A 7,277-nucleotide genomic window follows, 5' to 3' on the forward strand; every position below is an offset into this window, starting at 1 on the left:
CAAAGGCACCAATGAAATACCCTCATGCCTTTTGCTTGTGTATTCTACCCAGACCTTCCAATAAACACACTTGCCCATGGATCTTCACCCTCTCTCAACTCCCCACTTGCTTCGTTCAGCCCCCTCCCTTAGCACTTCTCCTATATGGCACCCTGAATGGCATATCAGCCCTCCTTCTCTAGGAACTGTGAGTATAATAAATCTTTTAATTTCTTTGAGTGTAATTTCTGTGACTGTGTTGAAGTTATCCTTAAAGACACCACAAGGGGGACTTAACGTCTTCATCAACAACACATTTATACTCCAGTCAAGCTGGATGGATATGTCAGGAAGTTTCCCATTAAAAAAAGTTTAACCTGTATTTTTCCGAAATGTTATGGGGACAACAGACATCTATAATCTCAAATATGTAGCTCCCTTGTATTAGTTTCCTGTGGCTGCTGTAACAAATTTCCACAAATTTGTTGGCTTAAAACAACAGAAATTCATTTTCTCACAATTCTGAAAGCCAGAACTCAAAAATCACTCTCGCTGGTCTGAAATCAAGTTGTCAGCAATGCTACACTCTCTCCATAGGCTCTAGGAGAGAATCCATTCCTTGCGTCTTCCAGTTTGGGGTGGATGTTGGTATTTCTTGGCTTGTGGCTGCATCACTCCCATCATTAAAGCCAGTATCTTCAAATTACTCTCTGCTCTGACTTTACATAGCCTTTTCCTGTGTGTGTGTGTGTGTGTGTGTGTGTGTGTGTGTGTGTGAAATCTTCCACTGCCTCTCTTTTTAAGGACACTTGTGATTGTATTTAGGGATGACCCAGAGAATCCAGGATAATTTTCCCATCTCCAGATCACATCTGCAAAGACTTTGCCATATGAAGTAATATTTATAGGTTCCAGAGACTAGGGCCTGTTATCTCTAGGGGGCACATTTCAGCCTACCACACCTCTATGTTGCAATTTATTTTAGTAGCCATTCAGTAAGGGGAGGTCACCTATATAACCTTATTTGATAGGTCTATGGACAATGAAAGAATTGGTTAGTAATATGCCTGTCCAACATTTCACCCTTTCAAGGAGACCTATGTCAGGTTAGCAGCATGTATGGATATAAGATATATTCTAATAGTTCTAGGTAGTGGAATGAAAAGTGATTAATGATTGGGCTAGGAGGGGATGAAACACACAATATAAAAGAGTAGTTGTCAGGTAAATAACACAGGAGTTGACCTGAGATAAATTCTCTCTTTCCCAAATATGCTAGAGACCAGAACCGTGGAAGGGGAAAGCTGATGCTTGTGTTCCTAATGTAAAATATGTATGACAGTGCCTGGTTCACAATAAATTATAGTTGCTATTATCCTGTCAGACTATATGAGAAGGCTCTGCCTTTGCAGGAAGAGCATCCTCAGATTTTCTCTTACATAGTATTTCTGGATCATGTCCTAATAGATAATCTAGCAAAATGGCTGAGGAATAGTCTCTCCTGATAGATTTCAGATTTATGCAGTAATCATATCATGAACTATTCCTGGCTGCACATCGCCACCTCCTCGCACCCCCCACCCCTCGTGCCACTAAACTACACAACAGCTCTTTCCTAAGACTGTATCTGCTGCCAGTTCATGAAACACTTCAACATCTACATACTGTGCTCTAACTGCAGAGAAGCCAATTTGGCATAAGATATTCCATTTCATATTAATCAGTGACTTAAGGGAAAGAAAACAAAGCCAAGAGATACTTTAGGCCTCCAAACTCTGGGTGGAGGGGTTGGTTAAATGAGCTGCAGAAATGGAAGCTTATATGCTATGGGTTTTTTTTTTTTTTTTTTAGGATGAATTGAGTGACTAGTATTTTGATGGAACAAGGCAAAGGCTTCCTTTTGCTTCAGATGGTGGTAAATATGAATGTGACACTTTACAAGGCCTTTAATTGTTCTTCCTTCAGTGCTGACCAACTACTGATATATTATATTTAATGTTAAAACTAGCCTAACAAAAATTTTTCCAAAATAGAAACACTTGTAGTTAAAAACATTCACATTGAAGCATTTTGGAGAAACTCCTGTGATGCTGGCAATTTATACTTATGATCCTAGTGCATGTTGATTACTCCAAGCTTCTGGAAAGACAGGGAGTAAAGGAGGTGGTTGCTCTATTATAAAGCTAACTCTGAAACTTCAGCCATCCCCCACTATTTTATGTATTGTTTGAAACCTTCTAATCTCTGTTTGGGGGCCTCTCTCCCCACTTCATGTCTCTAAGAGAGCTAATATGGCTTAGAAGGAATGATATAGGATAAACAAGCTGGAAAAGTGCAAAGAATAGCTATAGTTATAAACAGTATACATATTACAAGTGGAACCATGCTCTGCCTATCATGTGAAATAATATTGCCTAGGATGAGAACAAGTGGCCCATTGAATCTCTAATAAAGAGACTTCTGTATGCAATACAAATAAGTAGTTAATTTATAGAAGGTCAGAGCTTGCAGAGTCCTTGTGGATCAATAGTACAGCTCCTTCTTTTAAAGATGTGGGAACTTAGGTCCAAAGACAGAAAGTAACTAGCCCACTGTCACACAGCAATTAAGTCCTGAGCTTAGGACAGAACTCATGTTTTCTACTTTCCTTCTGAGTGACCTATGTGCTATATAATACTATCTTCTTTTTACTGTAGGAATTGCTTTGCTCTGGTGGGCAGACAAGGACAGAAGTAAAGGAGTAAGACTAACCAATGCCCAGTTAATGCTAGGGCAATGAGATCCAAGCCAGCTGAAAATGGATGTCTTTTCTCAGGGGCTAAATCAGGAGAAAGCATTTTTAGCATCTATCTAGAACATGAGGGTAACTCATTTTGGTTGGTATACAAGCTTGTGTAGCCTCAAAAGTTGAGCAGAACCATATTCTCTCTGTAACCATGACAGGTGAGTAGAAAAATTATCAGGTTGGTGATTTTCCCTCCTTTATCCCTTCCCTTTCTTCTTAATACTCTCTTCCCTATCAAAATCTGCCATCATAAACTCATACTCTGAGTGTATATAAAATGAAATCACTCTATTCCACCCTATCACTCTATTCTCTGTCTCTGTCTCCTCTCTCTGTCTTTCTCTCTCTCCCTCACCCTCTCTCGAAGGTGTAAACAACTCTCTCTCATGAAAGGCACTTTAAGCCTTGCCAACTGATTAGGCAGTTGTTTGGGAGTATGTCATCTATCTTGGCAACGGTCTTTCTGTTAGTAAATGCCAACTCTGGTTTTCCTAAGACTATTGCAATAGCTTTGCAATTGGGTTTTATAGTAATTCCCTCCAACCCATCAGTCACACAGCTTCTGCAGTGTCCTATCAAAAATGAAAACCTCACCATATCACTCCACTAAAAATACACTAATGAACATTGAATCGGTTAGGATTCATCATTTTTTATATATCAGATACCTTCACAAAGAGTAGGTCAAGGAAGAAGCTTATATTCCCACATTATAAGAAGTCTGGATGCAGGCAGCCTAGGGCTAATGCATCTTCTCAAGGATTCATCAAGGAACCAGTCTCCTATGTTTATTATTTGGCATACCTAGTATGTGGCCTTTGTCTTTTTGTTTGCACTATGACTGTTTTAAGAAGAAAATAATGATGAGAAGGGATAACATCTCTATAAGGAAAATAATACTTTCCCAGAATTCCAAGAAGACTTCTGCTTCTTGCTTCATTGGCTTGTCACAATACCACCCTAACTGGAAGGGACACTGGAAAATATATTCTTTAATGTGGGAATATTATTGCACAAAATAAAATAAGATTATGTACCAGGGTTTTATATATCTCTGCCAATTCAATCTATTCTTTAAACTGGTCTTTATTAACCCCAAATTTGTGTCATTTTTCTGCTTAAAAAGACCATTGATTTTACAATATATCTCAAACTCCTTCTCTTAGCATTAAAGGTTTTCTACAAATAGACATTAGCCATTATGTAGTTGTTATGTTTGTAGGCTCTAGAACCAGACTGCATAGGTTTCGGCACTGGAATCCCTTGCTTAGTAGTGGTATGACCTAGGGAAACGTGCTTAATTTTTCTGTACCTCAGCTTACTCACCTATAAAAATGACAACACTAATATTATTTACTTCTGGTTTCATGTGTATTGATTAAATATCCATAGATATCAGTTTAAAGCACTTATAACAGTGCCTGACACATAGTAAATACCCAAACAAATGTGAACTATTATTATTGTTGTTGTTGTTGTTATTATTATTATTCCTTTAACCTTCACTTCCACCATTGCTCCACAAGCAATCCTTATCCAAATCATATTTATCTATTCTCTGTCCCCCTGAATGATCTATGTTGTTTATGCCTTTGGCACCTGCTACTTTCTTTGCCTAAAAAATCTTTTAATCATTTTTCAATATCTAGTACTTTTAACACATTTTGAGAGTCATTACTTTCTCCGAGGGGGCCCTACTTGATCACTCTATAGCCCTTCTTTGTCTTCACAAAGTAACCTTTCCCTGTTTCTCAGACAACTACATATTTCAGTGTACTGTGATTGCTGATTTACTTTTATATCTACCCCACAAAACAATAAGCTCCTTGAAAGAAAGAGTCATGTTTAATTTATCTTTACATTTCCAGTACCTAGCATAGTTCCTGGTTCCAACATAAGAACACAATAAATATTTCAGGAAGGATAAATATTTCAGGAAGGCAAAAAAGGAAAGAAGGATGGAGAGGAGATAGAAGGAAGGGAGGCAAAGGCGGGGTGGGGGGAAATAATTGAATCTTGATTCAGCAAATGAAAATTGGATCATTCCTGCTATACCACAACATCTCCCTTCTAGGCATAATAAAAAGTCTGATGTCAGTCAACGTGATTACTGGGATCCACATACAGAACAGTGTATATTGTCTGAAAGCAAACAGAATAGGGGAATCTAGGCGAAAGCAGTCTTTTCATGACTGAACACTAGAACAAATCTTTCATCATGACTGCTACATCCAAGAGTACTGAACTCACATAATTTATTCATTCATTCAACAAACATTTATAAACCATTAGTCATTGATCAGAAATTAAATTTAATAAACGTAGTCATAGCCTGTTGACATCTTTCTACATATATTACAGCAGATTTACAAAATTGTTTATCTACAAAACTGGTGACTACATCTTATAATGTGGTCTCTCATCACTACACCAAGGCACTGACACACTATATGGTCCCGACTAAATGGCAAGCCAGCCTTCAGAGGCAACTCTATTTGCAGGAGACACATTTAGCAATTATGATGGCTCAATAAAAGCCTCTAGCCAATGGGACTGTGTCACCATGTGCAATAGCATTTAAGGACAAACTGAGAACTCTCACTAACACAGAATGTATACCAGATAACCTGCAGATGGATTCAAACATAACAATCTACGCTCAAGCTGACAAAATTATTTTTGAGCTTGGTTTGCAGATTATGCAAAAGAAAGGCAATTCTGAGTAATTATGTTCAAAATCCTTTAGAATGCAGCACAAGAATTCATAGTAATATTACATGATACTCTGTGATATTTATTATTTTCAAGGTATCAAAATTTAGGAATTATATCATATTCAGAAAATTCAGAACAAAATTCCTTAAGCCTCTGTGGTAGTTGCAACAATCTTTTTAAATTACCATGAGGGCGAGAGAAAAATTGACCCCAGTTTTATTTCATCAATAATCAATAAAGAAAAACACAGGGATTTCTTTGCCAAGGATAGAGTTCTCCATATGTTCTCCATAATAATAGTAACAACATTTTCAGGCTAACCAGATTGCACTAATAAACATGTAGAACTGAAGATTGACCAATGTTTTAAAGAAAGTGATAAAAGGATGCGAGAAGAGGAATTGTGGCATTCAAGCTGCTCCTAAATTGTCAATATATATTAAGTTTTCATACAAGTGCTTTTGTTTTGTCTGTATGGAGGAGTGACCTTGTTATCTCAGTAGGCAGTCGTCATGTTCTAATACCCACACTGCATGTAGTACATACAAATAAGTATTTGCATAAAAATATTGTCTAAAAGCTATGCCTGGGGGTCTAGGATACATTTTGGCTTTGAAGGTCTTGGAGTTTTACAGCACATTAGTACTTGTCACAATTCTTCAAGAGAAAATGATCACAAAGCCTTCTCAAGAATTCACATTGATTTGACAGGACCGTTATAACAAAGTGTACCTTGATTGTGATTGTCTCCTTTACAAACTAGTTCAACATTTGTCTCTTTTTTCTTTTTTTAATTTTTTGTTTATTGCAGTAACATTGGTTTATAACATTGTATAAATTTCAGGTATACATCATTATACTTCAAATTCATCATGTTCACCATCCAAATACTAATTACAACCCATCACCACACACACAACATTTGTCTTAAAATGTACCTTTTGCTATGATTCAGGTATCATGAAGCCAACACATCAGGAGACTTGCCACTGAGAAAGTTGTTTTGTTTTGTTTTGTTTTGGGGTTTTTTTCCTCCTTTTTTCTCTATTGCAGTACCATTGGTTTATAACATTATATAAAGTTGGGGTGTATATCATTGTATTTTGACTTTTGTGCAGATTACATCATGTTCACCACCCAAACACTAATTACAATCCCTCACCATACACATGTGCCTAATCAGCTCTATCTCCCTCCTCCCACCCCTTCCCCTCTGGTAACCACCAATCCAATCTCTGACTCTATGTGTTTGTTTGTTGTTGTTTTTATCTTCTATTTCTGAGTGAGGTCATACATTATTTGACTTTCTCCCTCTGACTTATTTCGCTTAGCATAATACCCTCAAGGTCCATCCATGTTGTCACAAATGGCCAGATTTCATCATTCTTTATAGCTGGGTAGTATTCCATTGTATATATATATACCACATCTTCTTTATCCATTCATCCCTTGATGGGCATTTAGGTTGCTTGCAAGTCTTGGATATTGTGAATAATGTTTCAATGAACATAGGGGTGCATATAGATTTAGGCATTTGTGTTTTCATGTTCTTTGGATAAATACCCAGCAGTGGAATAGCTGGATCATATGGTAGTTCTAGTCTTAATTTTTTGAGGAATCTCCATACTGTTGTCCATAGTGGCTACCCCAATTTATACTCCCACCTGCAGCGTATGAGAGTTCACTTTCTTCACACCCTCTCCAACTCTTGTTATTCCCTGTCTTGTTAATTATAGCCATTCCTATGGGTGTGAGGTGATATCTCATTGTAGTTATGATTTGCACTTCCCTGATAATT

The 7,277-nt window shown here is 37.3% G+C and overlaps 1 long non-coding RNA gene across 1 annotated transcript in view; it reads left to right on the top strand.

Annotated features, from left to right (window-relative positions):
• LOC147911872 (uncharacterized) overlaps positions 1-2,917 on the top strand; it is an 87,922-nt gene extending 85,005 nt beyond the window's left edge. The window contains exons 6-7 of the long non-coding RNA XR_015550747.1: positions 1,831-1,894; positions 2,676-2,917. This is a non-coding gene — a long non-coding RNA (uncharacterized LOC147911872). The remainder of the gene's footprint in view (positions 1-1,830; positions 1,895-2,675) is intronic.
• Positions 2,918-7,277: the final 4,360 nt, after the last annotated feature.

This window comes from Ceratotherium simum, chromosome X, assembly GCF_057802395.1.
Source record: "Ceratotherium simum simum isolate JZ-2026a chromosome X, ASM5780239v1, whole genome shotgun sequence".
Classification (NCBI taxonomy): Eukaryota; Metazoa; Chordata; class Mammalia; order Perissodactyla; family Rhinocerotidae; genus Ceratotherium; species Ceratotherium simum.